This window comes from Schistocerca nitens, chromosome 3 (assembly GCF_023898315.1).
Source record: "Schistocerca nitens isolate TAMUIC-IGC-003100 chromosome 3, iqSchNite1.1, whole genome shotgun sequence".
Lineage (NCBI taxonomy): Eukaryota > Metazoa > Arthropoda > Insecta > Orthoptera > Acrididae > Schistocerca > Schistocerca nitens.
The window spans coordinates 509,364,699-509,387,762 of record NC_064616.1 but is presented as its reverse complement, the minus strand read 5'-3'; the positions used below and the strand labels follow the sequence as shown (position 1 = coordinate 509,387,762).

At 44.2% G+C, this 23,064-nt stretch overlaps 1 protein-coding gene across 1 annotated transcript in view; it reads left to right on the top strand.

The window, feature by feature from the left end:
* The first annotated feature begins 4,314 nt into the window (after nucleotides 1–4,314).
* The window catches only part of LOC126248433 (beta-1,4-glucuronyltransferase 1), a 323,883-nt gene continuing 305,133 nt past the window's right edge, over nucleotides 4,315–23,064 (top strand). Inside the window, exon 1 of the mRNA XM_049949407.1 lies at nucleotides 4,315–4,423. The gene's annotated coding sequence lies outside the window, so the exon portion shown is untranslated. The remainder of the gene's footprint in view (nucleotides 4,424–23,064) is intronic.

The window sequence follows — 23,064 nt, the reverse complement described above, 5'->3', positions numbered from 1 at the left end:
GCGTGGAAACATTGCTATCCCGAACATAAGTTCATTAGACCGTTTTTGTTCCGTATCCTCTCATCGATCAATCCCTAGAGTTTGTGCATAGTGGAAATAGTTACCCTGCATAAGCGCACAACACCTTTTGTAGAAATGATTATTTAATCTTAGCGTAGATCAATCCGTTAAAAAAAATCCCTTTCTACTATCGCCACTGAAAAACGAACTGAAAGAGGAGAAACATTTACAGAACTTGAATAAAGTGATATTTCCTGTTATTAATCCTGCTGATTGTGAGGTCGCCGTCACATAACTTCGTCATGTTTTCCGTGTGTCTGGATACCCCTGTTGAAAAAGCCGCAGTGCGATCTTAAACTACGTTGTAATGAAAAGGGGAAGGAAGAGGAGCTGAGAAAATACAGAACTAGAAAGGAATCCGTCGTAATGGATGCGAAGGGTGGCTTCAGAAGCACATCCGACAAATTTAATTTATAAAATCATCGGCTGTTAATTTTCTGAGCACATTCCATTCACAATTGGCGTATCGCACGGTCTGAAAAGCACTTCCTATTACTCATCTTGGCTGATATAACTTGGCCCTAATCGGCCAAGGTAACCTAGCGGTTGTTACAACGGGGTTGCTTTCGGTGAGAGAGGGAAGTGTTAACTGAAACACGCTACAAAGTTTTTATGTGAGCTCCAGGCAGATATTACAACAGCTGTTATGGCCTTATCGGCTTTAGATATTTCGCCGTACCTGTTTCCTCCAGGAGTTAGTTCCCGAAAACGTGCCGACTGTGTAACATTGAACATTTCGCCATTACATTGCATTTAGCAGCTCATTACCTGCGACTGTTTGCTACCAGCTGGCGTGTTGTGATTAAAATCGCCATCCACGAACTAAACGACAGTTAAGGATTCTCCTTCATCTATTAAAAAAATTTTCAAACATAATGCAAATAATAATTCCCTACCAGATGGAGAAAGTCAGTATTATGGCTCCTGGGGCTTTCTGGGTACAGATAGGCTTACACTATCGATATTTGCAGCTCTTCCTCGTCAGCTGCTACTTCAAAGCTGGTTACCTTGTAGGTCTTTTGCAAATGAATTTTTATTATTCTTTTTAACCAAAATTTGTTTCATCTGATTGTTTTAGGTATAATCAGTGGTCAACAAAGATATAAAAGAAATAATCGTCTGTTTGGTTGCAAATATTTGTTTTGAGATACGAAGTATTTCATAGAAGAACTTTCAGTTTTCCTTCACATTCAGAACATTTTCAAGTAAAGACTGCAGTTATAACACTCAGGTTAAGTCTCCTACCATTTATGTTTGACCATTGGCTCTTGTGTAAGCACTTGTGGGCTGAATGTGGAGCGAACAGCTGTTGAAGTGCTCGCGTCAATTTTGGGTGCAAAAATCTTCAGTCCGTCTAGAAACCAAGTGGAAAAAATAAGAAGGTAAAAACAAACAACAAGAATCCGTGTATCATTGTCCACAGTGTCTTCTGGAAACACACAGTCCAATCACTTTTATGTGACGTCAAAGTGCAATAAGCACACACAGACGGAAGGTGGCAGCACTAGTAGTGGAGGGGAGACCTGCAAAACGTGCAGTCGTCGTAATGCCGAAATGGGGCGATTTATCTGACGTCCAAACGAGCATGATAATTGGCTTTAGGGCCATGCAGAGGGGGGAGGGGGTTGGCGGGAAGGGGGGCGGAGGGGGTTGGGGGGAAGGGGGGGGAGGGCGCAGCATTTCCGAAAGCGCTAAGTTGTAAACCGTTCGCATGCCGCCGTAGTTAAAATATCCTGTGTACGGCAAAATAGCGCTATCAAAAACCGGCGTCGAGGCGACTGTGGTGCACCATGGGAGTTAGATGACAGGGGTAAACGGCGCCTGCACAGATGTATATGGGCGAACAGACGTGCAACTGTTGAGCAACTGACCGCCCAGATGAACCAATGGGCTACAACAGGATCTCGTCAAAAACCGTTCAGCAGAAGTTGCTGCGTATGGGCCTCCGCAGCAGACGCCTGGCTCGTGAAGCCGTGCAGACTATATTTCATCGGCATTGTTCATCGGAAACAAAGACTGGAATTTACACGCCAATGCAGCACCTAAATGTCGAGAGAGTGGCGTCAGGTGGGCTTTTCAGATGAATCACATTTTATGCTCCATCGGACAAATGGCCATTGGCGTGCACGGTGTGGAACGTCTAGAAACAAACACCCTGCAACAATCGAGTGAACCTTAAGGTCTGGAGAATTTTTCGTGGCATTCCATGGGTAATCTCGTCATTCTGGAAATCACAAGTATGCATATATCCTTGGGGATGCATATATCCTTGGGGGCAATCTTCACCCCTACATGCATTTCGTGTTTCTTCGACTCGACTGCATCTACTGGCAGAACCAATGCAACGTGTCACAAAGCTCGCAGCGTACGCGCGCGGTTCGAAGAGCGCCAGGATGATTTTAGTGTACTCTCCTAGCCACCAAATACCCGGATTTAAACCCAATCGAAAATCTTTGGGACCACCTCGAACACACTGTATGCGCCATGTATCCTCAGTCGAGAAACATAGCGCAGCTAGCCACGGCACTGGAGTCGCCATGGCTCCGCATCCCTGTCGGTACCTTCCAGAACCTGAATGACTGTCTTCCTGCAGGTCTCGCAGAGGACTGTGCTGCAAAACATAGTTATTCAAGCTTTTGACCGCTGCGCGGGATTAGCCGTGCTGGCGCTGTAGTCATGGACTGTGGGGCTGGTCCCGGCGGAGGTTCGAGTCCTCCCTCGGGCATGGGTGTGTGTGTTTGTCCTTAGGATAATTTAGGTTAAGTAGTGTGTAAGCTTAGGGACTGATGACCTTAGCAGTTAAGTCCCATAAAATTTCACACACATTTGAACATTTTTGAACAAGCTTTTGACCGGTGGTCACATTAATTGACTGGACAGTGTATAATTAAAAGTCATGTGTGTCCCATCGCAAAACTTCCGGACTAAATGGTGGAAAACACTATAACACTGTTTTAAGGTTCGCACACAGATCGTTTAGCCCACCAAAAATCCAATTCGTGTTAGTGCATTCATCTGTGTTATGTCATGTACTTCACTCAGTTCCGCCATGGGTACTCCACTACAAAGCTGTTAGCACAGTTGTCGACACAGTAAAGCTGTACATTTAATTATTCTTCTTCTTTGACATTGTTGCTGCTTTTCTCGCTTTAACAATATACCGTGTTCCCATTGTGCGCATGTGTTCGTCCTCTATTTAATACTTTCTCTTCAGCCCTAGTCGTGCCTTGTGGTCTCACAAACAATAAAGAAATGGTAAGCGTGCTTCTGACAATTGAATGGCCGGTATCTAATCTCGGTCAGACTATGGAATTCTGAATCTGGCTTTAACCTAGCCTTCACCTTTCATAGACGTAAAGATTCGCCAGCAACGAGATGTGGTTCGGATTCCACGTTAAAGGGTACGTCCCCTTTCTCTGGTAGGACTACTAGGGTAGCTTAAGGATACACATGTCTCCGAAGTGGCGTCCAATTGAAAAACTTCACTCTTGTAGCTGGGGGATGCACGTCACCAATCTGTGAATTCTGATATCTGTTTCTTTTCCGGTACATGAGGCGTAAAATGGCAGGTCTTGCAAATAGGCGAAAGTCACATCCATGCCGATCTATGTATGATATCAGCAGTTATAAAAAGGAAGGGCGGATGTTGGCTGTATGGTGTATTCCCATTTCTCAAAATCTAACATTCAACTTCTTGTGCTGGACGAGGATTTGAGCCCCATTCCTCGCGACTACGACCCAGTGTCCTAAGCACTGGGTTTCATCGCTCGATCTATCAGTCGAGGCAGATGGGAAGATAAATTCGTTACATCTCGATGTTTACGCCAAGGAATTAAAGAAAGTTGCTTGTAGTATGTGTAAATCCTGGGACGGTGCGGGAAAAGCTGATACATTCTATGTCGTAATTAGTTAAATGCTGCGCAAGAAGTATTGTTTACTGACCACTGTGGTAGTTAGGCATTAAACACCGTAAGACAGTTACTTCGTACTCTTCATTCCTACTCGGTGACTTTGGTGCAAGGTGATATGCGTCTGGACGCTCGACAGCTGCCTCAAAAAGTAATATTACCTTAACGTTCGCGATTGGCTGGTAGCGAGTCAGTAGCTTCCTCACGCGCGTGCCTACCGTCCCAAAGCCACCGCCGCAAGCACGGAGGCAGAAGATAGGTGCGCTCGGGCGCATGCGCGGTGACGTCACGAGCTTGTGCCCGAGTCGCCTCAGGCAAATTTACGGCCGCCAGCTGTCAGCAGTGAGTAGCCGACAGCGATAGGGGTTGCACGCAGGAAGTAGAGGGGAGGACGGCTCGACGCACTCCGCAGCTTCTTTGCCTGCTACGCGACGCTTGCTGCTTGCCGAGTGCAGGTGGGCGCAGCAAGTTTTTGCTCTTGCATTTAAGTTACCAGCGACTATCCCTTCAACCTAGAGTGTCTGCTTATGATTCGGCTGCGAAAACTGTGTTCTTAAGTGGTTACCAGTTTCCGCATTTCACTATACGTTTATTTCTTTCTTCTTTTTTTTTCTTTTCAACGACAACGCGTCCTGTAATCATTGTTTATTCTTTCCGCTGGCAATGACTGCACAACAGTCTGCAAATTCGTTTCTTTTTTTAAGACACATGTGCTGATTGCCTAAACGGTACTGTGTAACCGCATCCTTTGTCCACAATGTTAAGAAATAATTTTTATTTGGGTAAACAACGCAAGAGCTGTTCAGCGCTTTTCATGCTGAAGAAAATTAGCGTGATTCTAGCTACTACTGGTTTTATGACAGTATTTGGGAATTCCCTTCGTTCTAGAACCATGCAAGGAACAGATACGCTAACTACTGCTTCTCAGCGGAAATTTGGGATTATAATTGTCCATGAATTATACTTTTTTTATGCAATTTTCCTTAGTTTGTTCCTGACCGTCTCTTATCCTGAAAGACGTTTTTCTTACACCTCTAAATATGTTTCTTGAACAAGATATTCTGCGTTAAGGTTCTGCAGGCTTCGTCCTACGACGATGATACATGCGCTACTGCACTTTGTGAGAAGTGATTTCTCAGTAAAAGATCGCACATTCTTAGCAGAGTTCGATATAAAGAGTTAAGTCATTTCAAATCGTTCGGACGTGTTCACTCTTTTCAGTCTCTGATTTCCAAGGAACACAACTTTCAGTTCCACCGTTCAGCTATTCCGCTCCTGTATTTTGTGTATCGGCGTAGCTGTACTGACAGCGACAACATTAGAAAGGTATGAACTGATTCCGGTTTGAAACATTTCCTGACATCCCTCTCCAAAGAGTTACCTCCAGAGCACTAATGTTGTAAGTATCCAAACAAGTGAAACAGATTTCCAATGTTGCGCGCTTAGATAAGCATCACTAATACATATACGATGAAAAGCGGAGCACATTATGAATGAACCGATGCCCTTCTGTAAGTTTTTGTATTTTCAGTAAATGCCATTGCTACTAACATGGTTCAGTGCAATGTGGCAAAGGTTCTTAAATAGCTGTGTACTTGGCTGATTAAGCTCTGCACAAACTGTGTACCTATTACGTCTACTTACATATCTGAGAAACGACGGTGTGCAGATCACTATCAGATCTAGTTTGATAAATTTTTCTTTGCCTCCTTTAGATTTATAATATGGAGTAAAGACAAATTCTCAGCTAACACCTAGTTAGTTGCCCCTGGGACTTGTTGAATGTAGAACGGGATTTGCTAACTCATGGTGGGAGAATAAGTGACGAAATCACAAAACTTACATCTGTCATTGACTTGTATTGTTCGCAATAAATCTTTCAAATTTGACATTGTAGAAAACTATTTTGTGCCGTTTTTGTATTTTATGTCGTCACAGACTCCAAAGCTATAACGAGTTTCGCTGGAATTTTTTTTTTAAGTAAATCCGCGATGTACTTCTATCTAATAGCAGTTCTTCGAAACATTTAAAGACCCCTTTTTTTTTTTTAAGGGGCTATTTACGTGCACACACAGCTAGCTACAGACAAATGCTTTTGGGAACTACCGAAGTCTGTGGAGTGAGAGAAATGCATTCGCCCCTCTTCGAGCCATCTCTGGTGCGTGGGGGTAACCTGTGAAAGGCAAAGAAGGCCCCATAAGAACCCTAGTCTGACGCACATCCCGCTGTATAGTAAGAGATTAATTCGGAAAACAAGTTTAAACGAACATAAAATTGGCCAATGAGATTTTATGTTCTGCCAAAACGTCAGACGTACTTTGCTTGCTTTCACTTAGTTAAATGACAGATAAAAGCAGCTCCTGAATGTTTATTTCCAGTAGAATATAAGAGACCTCGCGATTGGCCGATTGTATCTTTACTGACCATAGCTGGCGGGATTGCTGCATAAACCATGGTGTGCGATAACAGTGAACAGAGCATTAAGGCGGAGAATGAATGGAACTTGTTTCAATTTACTGGCTTTCGGAACGTACCTATATGGCTGGCTGAGTAGTGGAATGTCAGTTACGAGGATATGAACGTGAGGACAACACAACGCCCAGTCCTGATGAGGAGAAAGTATCCAACCCTGCCGGGAATCGAACCCAGCCCCCTTCAGATAGCAATACGCCGCGCTGACCGCGCAGATACCGAGACCGACAGTGGCTGGAATTTCTACACAATAAGCATTATTAGAAAGTGGTCCGTGATGCGAAATGAAAATCAAAGAAACTCTTAGCAATAAGTCATATAACAATACGTTGTAATTGCGGTATGGTCTTTCTTAGAGGTGTTAGAACTGCGAATTTAACTGTACAGATAACACGTGCAACGCAGTTAGTCCAGTTTTGGCTTGACTGACTTACAGGCGTATAAAATACATCTTAGACACACAACTTATAAATCAGTTAACTCTGTCCATACACTCACTCGTAGTTGACGCAAGACGATTTAGCACTGAGGAAATTTTAAATGTATCTTTTATGTGCGTTTTACAAACAGACAAGTTCCCCCCTTACATTGCTTCACTGTCCATAAGAGAGGAGGGGGAGGGCTTTTATCAGTAATGAGGAAGACAACGTTTCCGTTATTAGTACAGACGTATTTTACTCGCTGTCAGTACAGATTCCTTCCTCTTGTTGAAAAGCTGAGCAGTTGCGGGTCGCTCTAATTACGAAGCTGTCAATAGAACGTCAAACGTAAGCAGTAAGCCATATTAACTAGTGAGATTTTGTCACTTCGCCACTTAGACTTGTTTGCATATCACCAAAGCGATAGCGAGGCATTCGTAATCTCCTGCCACAACTGTTCTGAAAGATCGCAGATCCAACTTAGATTTACATACGAGAATGGCAGATGTTGCAATGGTTGGTTACCTCTGCTTATCACCCATCAACTACCCCATTTTTTCCCGTATTCTAACGTTTTCACATAACCTAAGTGAAAAATGTGCTGTCTTTGATGTGTTAGGTACAGTGCGCGTGTTTAGAATAATAACGACATTTTTAAGTGACTGCTGTCGATCTAGTAACTGAAAAAGGATTGCCTATGCTGCTTTAAAACAAAATTGTACGAAATCTGACGTACCGGAACTAAATGTCCTATAGTTTACTATACAAATTAGAATCCGACTTAGACACGGTACTGCTGTATCGTTAGGACGTCAGCTCCTAAAACAAGGAAACTTTTACTATTTCCGAAGTGATAGAAAACTGGGACATGATGTTAATGAGGAGGAATGTGAGAAAAGGCAGCCCACTGCACTGTTACCGACCTGTTTTATACCAGCAATTCCCATCAAATGAACAAAATCGAAACAAAGGAATTCTTGGTTGCTGTGAAAAGATGTCCAAAATATTGACTTCTAGACCATACAGATACATTTCCAGTCTATCTTTCCATTGTCACAGCATATTATTACATTACTTATTATAGTTAAATTCTTTCTCCGCCTTAATCTGGTCACTGTAATCTTGAGATATTTTGTCTCCAAAGGTGCTGTTGGCTGTGGGCATTCAGGAAACAATCTGGCAGTAGCGATAGGAGTGACATATTGGAGACAAAGATTTGGTATCTGCTTATATATGTGATTTAAATAACTGAAAGGAAACGCTGCTGGTAGAATGTTTGGACATTTTGGGAGAACATAAAACCTCATTGCTTGATTTTATGACGTTCGTTTAAACTGTTATATTTCTAGAATTAATCTTCTGTTACGCACTCGAGTGTGCAATGTTCTGAATATTCCTGATAGTGACACTGTGTCAGAATTGGGCTCAGATTTGGCCCTTGTCTTTCATGGAAAATCGCCGTAACGACTCAGCTATCCTAGCTGAACTCGCGACGATCTTCGTTTAAGCAAAAGGGTCCATACCAATAATAAAATATTGAACCCATATTCAGCACAATGTATATATTTTTAGATGTATTATAAGGTAATACTTAATAATATTTACTTCTAATTTAATCACTGACAAACGATATATCTTCCATTTTGGAAATGTTATCTCACTGAAAATTAAGTTTGTGGTAAGGTCTTACGGGACCAAACTGCTGAGGTCATCGATCTCTAAGCTTACACAACATTTAATCTAACTTAAACCAACTTAAGCTAAGAACGACGCACAGCCACGTCCGAGGGACGACTCTAACCTCCGACGGGGGGAGCCGCGCGGACCGTGACAACACGCCTCAACCCGCGCGGCTGTTAATAAAAAAGTTTAAGGCGTTAAAACTACCTGTCACAAATGAAATTTTTTAGTTGCATTCGCACAGCGTGTAAAATCTTTTCTCCAGGAAAGTAAATAGATGTCGTTTTGTGTTCCTTCACAAAAAGGAAACTTAACCCGCGGAAATCGCTTTATGGTAATGTGTGATGACTCTTAGCAGAGGAAAATGCTGTCTCTCGACACAGGTCTTTGTTAGTTCCGCTGGTCAGCCTCATTTACGATTCTAGTTGGTTACTGCAGTTACGTAAGCGCTTGTATGGTGGATAACCGTTCGGCCACAGTTACGTATTACACGTCCAGAAAGAATACGGAAATAACTTGCACGTCAGGACGCTAACGCGCCAATAGGTTTACACACCTGTCGATTTAACGTGAGTCGTCTGGCTTAAAAATAACGGTCACAGGAGGACGCTTCTACAGACAAAAAATATACACACATAAAGGAAGATTCCAAATTCGGCATCTCTCCAATGTGTCGAGCTACTTGGAAATTTACACTCCTCTACCACTCCCCAAACCATTCTCTCACATTCTGCTCCTCCCTGAAATCAATTTTTAAACTTTTGTAACCAAATGTTGGGCGTGACACCGCGTCATACTTAAGCCAGTGGATATTGAGCGGAAAAAGTCAGACGACGCATTTAACAGTTTAAACTGAAGGACGTCACTTCACAAGTTCCCATATTTTTCTAAATACAAGCGGTACGTCAGTGACACACACGATAGGTAGTAGCCTGTTATCCTAGCCTAATTATACTAAGTGTAAAATGAAAAATAGTTATTGTATCGGGAAAAATCACATACTAAAATTACCATGTCTAAGTTCCACGGTGTTTCCTAAACATGCAGCCTTGTGACGAACATGAAGCAGGCAACGATTTGACACAATCGGGAATTTATTTTACGAAATCGTGAAATGATTAATTTTTTGACTCCGAAAGACACTCAGAATATTCTCCTGATTTAAATGCTAAATATGAATTATTCATTACTAAAAATCTCAAGTTTATGCGGAACCATTAATTTGATAAAATAGTAATGGACGTGCGCTTCTGCTTATGGTCATGTCAAGCCCAGTTAAAACCGTGTTAAAAGTACCGTACCTTCGAATTAGAGAAAGCAGTTCATTTATTTTTAGTATGCGCTGTGATTTTTAAAGTACGATGCGATGGAAGTCTGAGCTAGACAACAGATTAGAATATGGATCTCTCTATTCTTGTGAGTGCTCGACTTCACCAATTACGCCATTCACGTTCGCATTCCGGATGGTTAAGTTCTAATAGTAACATTTAACTGCACGTAGTTTCTCTGAATGTATCATCAGAAGTTCTTCAGCAACTACAAAAATGTGCATCAGAGGGAAGGTTGATGGTCCTTAATGCCGCCGCAATGGATTGTGCTATTCAGAGCGAAGGAAGCTGTTAAAGGCCAAAGAAAACGCGGAGAAAATTTTAGGCAAATATGCCACATTGTGAATTTGAGTATGTTCGACGTGGTGGATTTGTGGCTTTTCTGGTAAAAGCGACCGCTTGCGAAAACCTAGAGTTCGATTTTAGATTCCAGTGTCTGAAAACAAATCAAACGGCTACTTTGTAACAATATTGCAATATTTAGCACCTGCTTTTATGTCGCATAGCATGTTCTTACAAATGAACTAGTACCATCAAAGTATTAGAACATTATGCAGCTTTATTACGAATAAGGAGACTGTCATAAAACTGAAATAAAAATTTAATTCCACAATTCGTATACACTGAAACTGTTACCAGGGTACTTTCACTCTTGTTTTCACTAGGCAGGAAGATTAAGGCAAGCGTTGTGAAGTTTTTACCATCTTTCGATTCATGTTTTTCTTCAAAACTTCGAAAATATCCCCAATTTTATGCCCGCATTGTGTTACTTCAACGATGTATTGTTTGCAGGTCCTTAAGTACTGAACTGCTCTCATAATGCTTAACAGTATTACTCTTCAACATTGTTTCCTTGGGCGTTAAAACGCCTCAGAAGTCCTAGCAGCATTTATGAAGTGAAAGAAACAAATAAAGGTACCAATATTTGTTGAATAGTTACGAAGAACAGTCGTTATAAAAGTTTCCACGGTGGAGGAGATAAAGGTAAAATTAAGGAGAATCGTTCCGGCAGCGGCTGGTTTATTAGATGCTGATACAGAGTGTAAGACAGAGCCCTAGAAAAGCTGTTAAATAGAGTAAGACGTGTTCCTATAACGTGCGCGTGTTCTGAGCGCTCTTCGTGCTAGCGCACCGTGCCTTTCGAACTCAAAACTCAAGTCAGGTACATATATCTTTAAATTACGTCCGATGCATTGAGGTGCTTACACAGCTAAGGGTCAACCATATCCGACTGTTGCAACGTTCACTCGAAATCTTCAAATCCCATTGTGTAGCATCTCTTCTCGCTAGAAAATGTGAGTCTTCCGATGAGGCACGGCTTTGATTTCATGTTCTCAACTCGTTTGGTTTTTTATTTTTTATCGACTCAGACTTGCTGTTGGACTAACGGCAATAATGATGAGCGTAACGCTGCTGTAACAAGAATCGAGCCATTCCGTGTAGAATAATCATCCATTAACCATCTCCACTTTCCTAGATGTACTACAAGAATCCTTTCCATCCTTTTCAGCTGATGTACGAGTAGCATATATCACGGGAACTTTGCTGCAGCATGAAGTCTGCTACGTGAAGTCAGCTACTTGCTCTACTGTTGATGGCTCAGCTTCGAAGAACATACATAATAGTTCTTGGTAAAAAAAAAAATGCTTCATGGATTTGGTTGTCCCACCTCAAAGTCCTAATTTGCTTGTAAACTGAGGTCCTCTTCAATTTTATTAGTGGTTTCTGCGGAAGATTGAGTATCGAGAGTTGTGATACTATCAGGGTACTGAAAGTGGTAGTAGCGTCTCTCCATCCAGGTGTTCGTTCACATGTGGCTATACGGATTAATGAGGTGCTGCATAAGGAGTCAAACAATATTTTTATAGATTCGTGTCTACAACCAGACGACTACTCTGCATTTCACGAATTCCACTCTCGAACAGCATGCGGGAAAAACGATCACTTAAATCTTTCCGCGCGGGCTATGGTGTGTCTTATTTTATTACGAAGGTCACTTTCCCTATTTACCTGGGCGCCAACAAATATTTTCGCATTCGGAGGAGAAAGTTACTAAAATGTCGTAAAAAGATTCTGCCGCTATGAAAAAGTCTTTGTTACACTTCTTGCACCGGAAGTAATTATATCATATCCGTGACTCTCTCCTCTATTACATAATAACGCAAAACGAGCTGTACTTCGAACTTTTTGGTGACTGTCAATTCTATCTGCGGGTCCCATTTAACCGAACTTCAACGGATTACTGCTAGTCCTCGTATGGATCACCTCACACTTTCCATTATTTTGATTCAATTGCCACTTCTAGCACCATACGGATATCTTGTCTAAATTCTTTGCACTTAGTTTTAATAGTCTGATGACTTTACTAGACGGTAAATGACAGCATCATCTGCAAACAATATGAGGGCTGTTTAGATTATCTCCTAAGTCATGTACATAGATTAGGAGCAGCAAAGGACCTAAAACACTTCCTTGGGAACGCAAGATACCACTTCGGTTTTCCTCGACGACATTCCGTCAGTTACATTTCGCGGGTAATCCTGTTGCCGTGCAATACTGTATTTCAGTTACGGTACTTCCTATTCGCTGGTTTCCGTTTTCAGCCCTGTAAGTTCTGGTCCCATTTTATGGTTTGACCTGCCACTTTCCAAATTCTACAAAAGTGCGGGCCATATGGGGAAGGACGCCTTACGTGGTGCATGTGTTATCCATAGGGTCCTCAAGTTCGGTCTCCTGGACCTCTTGTCATGGCTTTGTATCTCCACCTGCAGTCCAGCTATTTTGGTGGGGTCATCTTCTTCCGTTGTCTCCTGCCCTCTTTCGCCCCAAAGACAATACTGGATTTCTCTGCGCCCAATATCCAGCATGGTAGCAAGTCCATTGTGGTGGGGCCATCATGTACCCATTTGGTGATAGCCCCCCTGATAACACAGTGACTCCATTGCTGATGCCTGAGCTGTAAACTATCCACGTATGCCAAGGAGTAGATGCCACTCTTCCTGGGGCATAAGGACTCCAGGCAATGGCAATCATGCCTGGTGGTCTTTGCTGTACCTGGGTGGCGCCCGTGGGGAGAGCCCGTGGTCAGTGGGTAGCATTGGGGTACATGACCCGCAATGATGCGGACTAAGTCCTCTTGCTGGTCACCGTATGGAGCCAGCACTCTCTAAGAACGGCAAGATGGAGTGCAATGTTGACAGACATGACCCTAAATCGTTTCCCTCCGGCGCTACACCATGGGAGGAACGTAGTGTTGCGGAAAGAAGAGCCATATTCGCATTGGTATTTAGTCTGTAGCAGAATGGACGGGGACTCCTTTCTACTTACAAAGCCTCAATTTTTTGTTGAACATCTTGAGGATAAGTTTGGGGAAGTGAAAGTGCTGTCAAAGTTGAGAAGCGGTGCAGTCTTGATTCAGACAGCATCCTCATCCGAATCCCAGGCGCTACGCGCTTGAAACCGGATGGGTGATATTTCTGTTTTTCACTCCCCATAATAGCCTCAACATGGTCCAGGGGATTATTTTCCATCGCGATCTCCTCTTGCAGTCTGACGACGAGCTCTGCGCCAATCTACAACGGCGGGGTGTTCATTTCATCAGGCGCATTTACAGGGAACCCAAAGACAACAGGGTTGCTACCAGTGCCTTCATCTTGGCCTTCGAGAGTGATTCATTGCCTGAAAAATTAAGGTGATGGTTTACCACCGCTGTGACGTTAAACCATACGTCCCTCTCCCTATGTGGTGCTTTAAGTGCTGGAAATTCTGGCACATGTCTTACCGTTGCACTTCCAGCGCCACATGTCGAGACGGCGAGGCGTCCACTGCATCCAGACACTCACTGTGCACTTCCTCCCACTTGTATCAACTGCGGAGAGTAGCACTCCCCTGTTCGCCATACTGCACAGTACTCCAAAAAGAGGGGAGAATCATGGAGTAAAACACCCTGGAGCGGTTGACTTACCAAGAGGCTAAACGTAAATTTGAACAATTACTCCAATTGGTTGGTGTCCACATAAGCTACAGCTACACTCCCATCGCCATCACAAGTACCAGTTGAACCACACTCCATGCCATGAACAGTGGGCCCTCCGGTCCTCCAGAATACACCCGCCCCCTTGGTAGTAGGGGGAAAATCTCCTTCCATTGCTCCCAGAGTACCTACTTCGTGACGAAGGCCCCTCCCAAATGCAGGGGACATTGGTCCCTCCCCCAGCCAGAGAAGCAACAGCCTCCTCCGGCTCCTCTCGTGCCAAAGGGGTCCCTTGGGACCCTCTCTCCCTAGGTCTCCACTAATGACACAGTAGACACTCACCAGTGGCTGAAGGAGCCAAAATCTGGACAAAGAGCTTCACGGCCTTCCTCGATGCCTCAAGCTACTTCGGAATAAGTCCTCCCAGCAAGCCGCTGAAGAGAAGCGACAGGGCAATCAAACGAAGAAGTCTGCTAAGATAAAGGACCCTCCAGTGGCCCCACCACCACCACCACCACCACCACCACCTACAAATTCTGCACCTGTGGATGAGGTGGAGATCTCAGCGTCCCCTGAGGACCCGGACCTCACTGATGCCTCATCCACAATAGGAATGGATACAAATACTCAATCGGTGGCTGCAGATGACCCTGAGGTGCAACCTGCCTCCTTGCATGCTTCATGCCTTTCCTAGCCTCATGATAACGTCAACCTCCAGTGGAATTACTGCGGTTATTTCCACCACCTGGATGAGCTATGGCAACTGTTGAGCTTTACACCTGCTTTCTGCATTGCCCTCCAGGAAACCTGGTTCCTTACAATGTGGACCCCTGCCCTCTGTGGCTATAAGAGATATTACAAGTACTGTAGCAACTAAAATAGTGTCAAGTGGACATTGTGTCTGTCCTGAACTCAGTATGCAGTGAACCTGTGCCCCTTCAAACCCCTGTTGAAGCTGTGGCTGTCAGGATAAGGATGACGCAGGAAATAACTGTCGGTAATGTATATGTCCCAGATGGTGGAGTACCCCTGAACACATTGGCTGCACTGATTCATCAACTCCCTAAACCTTTCCTACCTTTGGGAGATTTTAGCACACACAACCCCTTGTGGGGTGGCACAGTGCTTACTGGCCGAGGTAGAGATGTCGAAACTTCCCAGTCTCAACTCGACGTCTGCCTCTTGAATACTGCCCCCCCCCCCCCTCACCCCCACATATTTCAGTGTGACTCATGGCATTTACTCGGTCATTGATTTATCCCTCTACAGCCCAGGACTACTTCTACCTGTCCACTGGAGAGCTCACGATGGCTTGTATGGTGGTGACCACTTTCCCATCTTCCTGTCACTTCGCCAGCACCATTCCCCCGGATGTCTAACAAGATGGGCTTTAAACAAGGCACACTGGGAAGCTTTCACCTCTGCTGTCACCGTTGAATCTTCCCCACAAGATACCATCGATGTGGTAGTTGAGCAGGTCACTTGAACGATAGTTTCTGCGGCGGAAAGCACGATCTCTTGTTCTATAGGGTGCCCCAGGAGAAAGTCAGTACCTTGGTGATCGCCGGAAGTCGTTGAGGCCATTAAAGAGCGTCGGCGAGCTCTACAGCGACATAAGCGGCAAACTTCCCTAGAGCACGTAATAGGTTTCAAACGGCTCCGTGCTCGCGTTCGCCAGCTTATAAAAAGACGGAAACAGGAGTGTTGGGAGGGGCACGTCTCGACAATAGCGTGCCATAAATCACGTTCCCAGTTCTGGACGAAGATCAGACGACTTGGTGGGTACAAGACCCCGACAGGTGTTACTGGCATTAACATCAATTGCGTGTTATCTACCGACGCAAACGCAATTGCCGAGCATTTTGCTGAGTACTACGCTCGAGCCTCTGCGTCGGAGAACTATCCCCCAGCATTTCGTACCCTCAAACAGCGGATGGAAAGGAAAGCCCTCTCGTTCACTGAACGTCATAGTGAACCCTATAATGCTCCATTTACAGAGCGGGAGCTCCTCAGCGTAATTGCACATTGCCCGACACAGCTGCTGCGCCAGATCGGATCCACAGTCAGATGATCAAACATCTCTCGTCCGACTACAAGCGACATCTCCTCTCCATCTTCAACTGGATCTGGTGCGATGACGTCTTTCCATCGCGATGGCGGGAGAGCACCATTATTTCAGTGCACAAACCCGATAAAAACCCTCTTGATGTGGATAGCTATCGGCCTATCAGCCTCACCAACGTTCTTTGTAAGCTTTTAGAACGTATGGTAAGTTCGCAGTTGTTGGGTCCTGGAGGCACGTGGCCTACTGGCTCCATGCCAGGGCAGTTTCCGCCGGGATCGCTCTACCACTGATAATCTAGTTTCCCCCGAGTCTGCCATGGTAACAGCCTTTTCCAGACGCCAACCCCTGGCTGCCGTTATTATTTTAAAAAACCTTAAGACACGACCTGACATCATACTCTTGCCACAGGTCTCAGGGGTCCGCTCCCGGTTTTTATCAAAAGTTTCCTATCGCTCCGTACTTTCCGTGTGAAAGTTCCCCCCCCCCCCCCCCCCCCCCCATTTCCAGAAGAATGGGGTCCCACAGGGCTCTGTAGTGTGTGCGTGTGCGTGTGCGTGTGCGTGTGCGTGTCTACTTTTAGTGGCCATTAACGGTTTAGCAGCAGTTGTCGGGCCGTCCGTCTCCCTTCTGTATATGTAGACTACTTCTGCATTTCGTTCTGCTCCTCCTGTATTGGTGTTGCTGAGTGGCGCCTACAGGGACCCATCTACAAGGCGCAGTCATGGACTGTAGCCCACGGCTTCCAGTTTCCAGCCATGAAGTCGTATGTCATGCATTTCTGTCGGCGTCGCACCATTCATCCAGAACCAGAACTTTACCTTAATGACGAACCACTCACTGTAGTGGAGACATATCGACTCTTAGGACTAGTCTTCGAAGCCCAATTGACGTGGCTTCCTGATCTTCGTCGGCTGAAGCAGCAGTGCTTTCAGCACCTCAGTGCCCTCCGCTGCCTGAGCAACACCAACTGGGGTGCAGATAGCTCTACGCTGCTGCGGGTCTACAGATGCCTTGTTCAATCCCGCCTTGACTATGTGAGTCTGGTTTATGGTTTGGCGGCGCCATCAGCGTTGCGTTTACTCGACCCAATGCACAACTGTGGCGTTCGACTGGCGACAGGAGCTTTTAGGAAGAGTCCAGTGACCAGCGTCCTTGTGGAGACTGGAGTCCCTCCATTGAAGTTTAGGCGTGCACAACTGCTCTCCAGTCGCTTTGCACACATTCTTAGTTATCCTGAGCATCCGATTTACCGTCTCCGCTTCCCATCCACGGCGGTTAATCTCCCGCATCGGAGGCCCACGTCAGGGCTTAATATTGCGGTTCGCGTCCGGTCTCTTCTGTCTGTAGTGGAGTCCTTGCCTTTACCACCTATATTTGAAGTCCATTCACGTACACCTCCATGGCGTACATCTAGGCCGAAGCTTCAGCTGGGCCCTACACGTGGTCCTAAGGACTCGGTTAAACCCGCGGCTCTCTGCTGCCACTTCATCTAGATTCTTGACATGTACTGGAGTCATGAAGTGGTTTACACTGACGGCTCGATGACTGATTGGTCTCGTTGGCTTCGCGTATGTTCATGGAGGACATACTGAACAGCCGTTCTTGCCAGATGGCTGCAGTGTTGCACTGCAGAGCTAGCGGCCATTTCTCGTGCTCTTGAGCGCATCCGCTCATGGCCTGGCGAGTCGTTCCTTCTGTATACTGACTCCTTGAGCAGCCTACAAGCTATCGACCAGTGCTACCCCCGCCATGCTTTGATAGCGACCGTCCAGGAGTCCATCTATGCCCTGGAACGGTCCAGTCGTTCCGTGGTGGTTGTGTGGACCCAAGGCCACGTCGGAATCCCACGAAATGATCTTGCCGACAGGCAGGCGAAACAGGCTACTCGGAAACCGCTTCTGTAGATCGGTATCCCTGTAACTGACCTTATTACGCCGCAAGATTTTTCAGCTTTGGGAGACGGAATGGCATAATCTCAGTACGCACAAAAAATGCATGCCATTAAGGAGATTACGAATGTGTGGAAGATGTCCATATGGACTTCTCGCAGGGACTCTGTGGTTCTCCTCCGGCTCCGAATTGGCCATACGTGTCTAACACGTGGCTACCTCCCGCGTCGCGAGGACCCACCTCGGTGTCACTGACTGTCGTCCACATCCTGCTGGACTGCCCACTTTCAGACTAGCACCCTACCTACGGTGATGAGCGACAATGCCTCAAGAGCAGATTTAGTTTTATGTTTTATTCGTGAGGGGGTATTTTTCCTACCATCTAAGGGTGGGCATGTAGCCTTGTCTGAGGTAGCCACCCTCCCTCCATTTTAAATCTGTCGCACTTACTTTGCATTTGTTTGTCTTGGTGGTCGTCTTTTCCCTACGTGTGTTCATCTCGCCTTGTCTTTTTTGGATGGACATTTTAATATGTTGCAGAGTGGCTGGCTAATTCTCTTCAATTATTGTGATCAGCCAGCCCAGACCATCTGCTCTATGGTTTTAATACCTTCTTCTACTTTTCGTTGTGGCTTATGTTTTCTCCGTTTTTTGTTCGTTCAAATCGTTTTCTTTTTAGGTGTGGTGTTGGGTGTTTTTGTGCCTTGAGCCTTGCTTGCGTCAGGAAAATGGACTGATGACCCTGTAGTTTGGTCCATTTATACCCCAAACAAACAATCTAACCAAACGTTCTGTCTTGAAATGCTGGAGACATCCTCAGCGGCTATTACGACTCAGACAGCAGATGCTGTCTCAAACAAGTTCAGCATCTCGTCGACGTCTCAGGTGCTCATATTGAACAGATTGTGAAAACGTCTGACAATAAAATCAACATTATGTCTTTCTCACTTGTTCGACCTTTTTTGCCCACGTTTTGTTCCTAATCCATCATGTATGGAAACATTTCTATACGTCTTTCTTGCATTTACGCCACCACATTTGCACCTGATGGGCAGAAATGGAAATAATTTTTTTTTCCAGGGTAAATAGGTTTTGAATTAACGCATTAGAATATCTGCAAGTATTCGCTGCCTTAAGACAACTACGCCCCACACTTGCCTCCTGTAAGTAGCTGTAATTTGATTATAATCAACCTGTGTGTATCCAAGCAACGGTAATTTAGTGACGTCGTTAGATCGCTGCCCACTATTGCGACACGATGTCTGTAATGGAGCATGGAATGGGAGAGAGTTGATACAGTTTAAGTATTTAGCTCTAAAGCCCTCAGTTTGTCAAATTTCAGTCCTTTTTTTCTTAAGTTCTTTTTATGTTTCGGAATTTCTATGGCCTCATTGTGCATCCTAGCATAGCAATGGATGGATATTGATCAAACAAGTAACCAAATTCTCCTACCAATTAAGCAGGCCTGGTACGACTCAAGACTCGCCTGCAAAGCTTCAATTCTTCAAATATTTCTTTCCTGATTCTGGTAGAACACCTCAGTCGATAAGTGCAGTCTGCTGCGAAAGGTGAATTTCTAACTGGGTAGGAAATATCTCAGCAGTACACTCTATGGCGCTGAGTGAAATTTTGTTACATACATGTTAAACATCTGATTAGAGTTGATTAATCAAGTGTTCGTTTACTTATCAACAACGTTCATCCCTACGAAAATGCTCTCCGGAGGTCCAGAAGTAAGCCATCAACAAGAGTGCCATTATTTGAAGCCCTTTTGGTCTCATAACAGAATAACACAAACTGAATTTAGCAAGATCCCAGTTTGCATAATCCATACTGATGCATACACAGGAGCTTCCAGATGACCACAGAACATGGGACTGCAACGTGTATTCAAAATTCTAAAACACTGGTAAACAGCATAGCCTTTTGTTATTCCCTTCTTGTGACGATGGGAAATACAGGCCTGCCAATCCACCAAGACATTGAGGCTGCAAACGCTAATAGGCTTCGATCTAGGAACACGCCAACAACAACAGCAATGAACTGTGTACAAGAAGGTTTCAGTATCACAAACGCATGGTCTGAAAAATGGAACGCGTGGCAAAATCATAACATGCCTTGCATCACACAAGACACCTGGTTTTGACCTACCACGCAAAACGTGGTCCACACTAAATAGGATTAGAACTCGTCATGGCAGATGTGCTTACTCCCTGTATAAATGGGGTAAAATACCATCCCCTCAGTGTGACTGCGGAGAAAGTCAGACCATCAGCCACATAGTTGAAGAGTGTTCCAGAAGAGCCTATAATGGGAGCCCCGACGACTTCCTGCTCGCAACTCCAGAGTCAATAGATTATATTAATAGACTTGATGTTTCTTTGTAATCCGTAAACTGTTATCTTAGAAATGTTGATTTGCAATTATTAACGTTTGTTATATTAGTGATTTGTCTGTTTCTTATGTCTGTATTGCCATACGATAAATAAATAAATAAATGTGACGATGCTTCATGCTGTCCCAAAATCTTCGGCGTGTCTGTTGTACAAATTAGTCTCTGTACGTTGTAAAGGCTGATCAGAAGTAAGGATTGCGTAAGTCTCTACTACAGATAAACATCTGCTCGCCAGTAATGTTTGCATTTATAAGCGAGTCATAAACACCGCTGTTCGTAGCCGTCTGGCAAGTAATTTCGTCGTTTCTAGATTACATCTTAATAGCTAATCAGTACGGTACCATAAATGACGTGACAGTCTTCACCGTGGGACTCATATTTGAGAACAACAGATTTCTACTGTGTTAGTTTCTTTACCTTCATTTCCCAAACTGAATAAGCTTAGGATCAATTCAGTCCACTTTTTGGCCACTCAAAGCTGATTTTAGTGCGAAATTCTTGTGACTGAAATAACCAAGGTTTTGATTTCGAAATCAATCTTTCTTTCAATGCGAATGCGGACTGTGCTTACCACTCTTCGCTTTTATAAGTATGAGCGAGACGTTTGTCTATAGATACCATGGTCAAGAGTGTTAAATGACATAATGAATTTCCTACATTTTGCGAGTGTCTGCATAAAGTTTAAGGCAACAGTTCATCCTGTTACCTTAGATGAACTGCGGGAAGTCTGAATCATGTATTCATGCCCAATCTGTTTACCTTTGGGCAGTCACGTAGGTTTTAAGTACTCGTTTCTCGACAGAGTACAAACGAGGTGGTATTAGTTGGTGAGATAGGATAGTAGTATTCGGCTGTCCTGTTGTTGCTCTGAATCAATCTAGGCCAGTGTATGATTGGGTCATGAGATAACAGTCGGTTTCTTGTTCTCAAACATTTTCAGATTTTAGCTTGTATTCATTCTCTTACACACTGGGGTGAGAAAAGTCATGGGAAACCTCCTTATATCGCGTCTAACCTTCTTTTTCCCGGAATAGCGCAGGAACTCGAGGTGGCATGGACTCAACAATTCATTGGAAGTCGTACAAAAATGTTGAGCCACGCTGTCTCTATAGCCCTCCATAATTGCGAAAATGTTGTGGGTGCAGGGTTTTGTGCACGAGTTGACCTCTCTATTATATCTCATAAATATTCGATGGGATTCATCTCGGGCGATCCGGGTGACCAAATCATTAGTTAGAACTATCACTTCGTATTCGAAGTCTGTTTATTCCCTTCGTGCGGCCAAAATAAAGTCGGAAACTTTTTTACATGAATCACCTGATTAAAAATGACAGCTACGCCGATGCACTGCGCTTTTACACATTGTGTACGTGATGCTATCACCATCTGTAGAAGTGCATATCGCTATTCCATGACGTTTGTCGCGTCAGCGTAATCTCTACATTGACCAGACTTAAGCATTCTACCCTGCTTTCGCACCTAATATTTCACCCGTTGTCGCCAATGTTGTAGTCTGCACGCTATAATGAAAAACTAAGTTTATGCAAAAGGGCGCGAAACTTAAAGGATAAGAAAGTACCTGAAGTCACATTAAAGGGAAATAACGTTTGTAATAAACTGAAGAAAACGTAGAAGAATACTCTGAAGTACTGAATTCTATGCAGAGTACAAACTATTCAGTGAAGTCTGTGACACAAGCAGCATGCGTACCTTTTATTTCCTAAATGTGGCACAAATGCGTTTAGTATCAAGTGACAGGTGGTAGCTCGTCAGGACTGGGTTGTAATATCTAAACCACTAAGCACCGACTGTTTCGCTCGAATCGGAAATCCACGACGAGATACCGGTGGTCCCTATCTACAAGATGACTATTCGAATGTCAAAGAGCCGTTACGTAATCAGTCAGTGTGTGGGAAATGAGCTGACAGTCGAAAATGTATTTGATTGCGTGCTGGCGTGTCATTAGAGCGATAGCATTTAAGAGCATTCTCTTCTTCGATTAAATTTTTTTCTTTTACGAATCGTCGTTCATTTCTTTTCCGCAAACCACATAGCTATCACCATTGCAGTTTTCTTGTGTGATTGTAAACACTTAATTGCGTGTGCTGCAGTAAGTCATTCCAGGCAGTCTTCCAGGTCTTCTTCCCTCGTTTCTCACTCTGAGAATTTTGTCTGTTTGGACCTGGATTTTTTCTTTTTTACTGTTAGTCTGACAGATGCCACACGCAACAAGTGTTCATGCGTAGCAAGCTGATCAGTTAGATAAGATAGTGGCGATGTATAGCAAGGTTGCCCGGTGACATTAAGGCTGGCCTGCCATCATTGTAATCTTACTTACTGCTTGTATTTTTGCTTTAATTTTGTCAGTGAACGCACATGCAACATTCAATACCAGTTTTTTTATCCGTAATGCGACTTTCCGTGCCCAAGTAATTCTTGCTGAAACGTTGGATTTTCGGTTCTGGATTGTTATTGACATGAAGCCTACCTACGCGGATGACTGGTCACATGCAGGACAAGCTTAGACATCCGGTACTGCCAACTGTTTATCACAGTGTCAGACGAACGGCTTTAAACTGTGTGGTACAAGGATATCTGAAATACACGAAAGAAGTGGTGAAGGCCAAAGGAGAAAATATAAAGCAAATGTGACAGTTGGTAAGAAGGTGACTCGGCAGGAAGACAGTTTTAAGTATATGCAATACAAAATAAACAAGGCATGAATTGGAAATAAATTAACAAAAAGCAGTGGCAAAATAAAATTTTCTATAAAAGTTTTGTCTGCAGCTTTCGAATTAACAGCTAAGAAAATGGTTCAAATAGCTCTGAGCACTATGGGACTTAACTTCTGAGGTCACCAGTCCCCTATAACTTA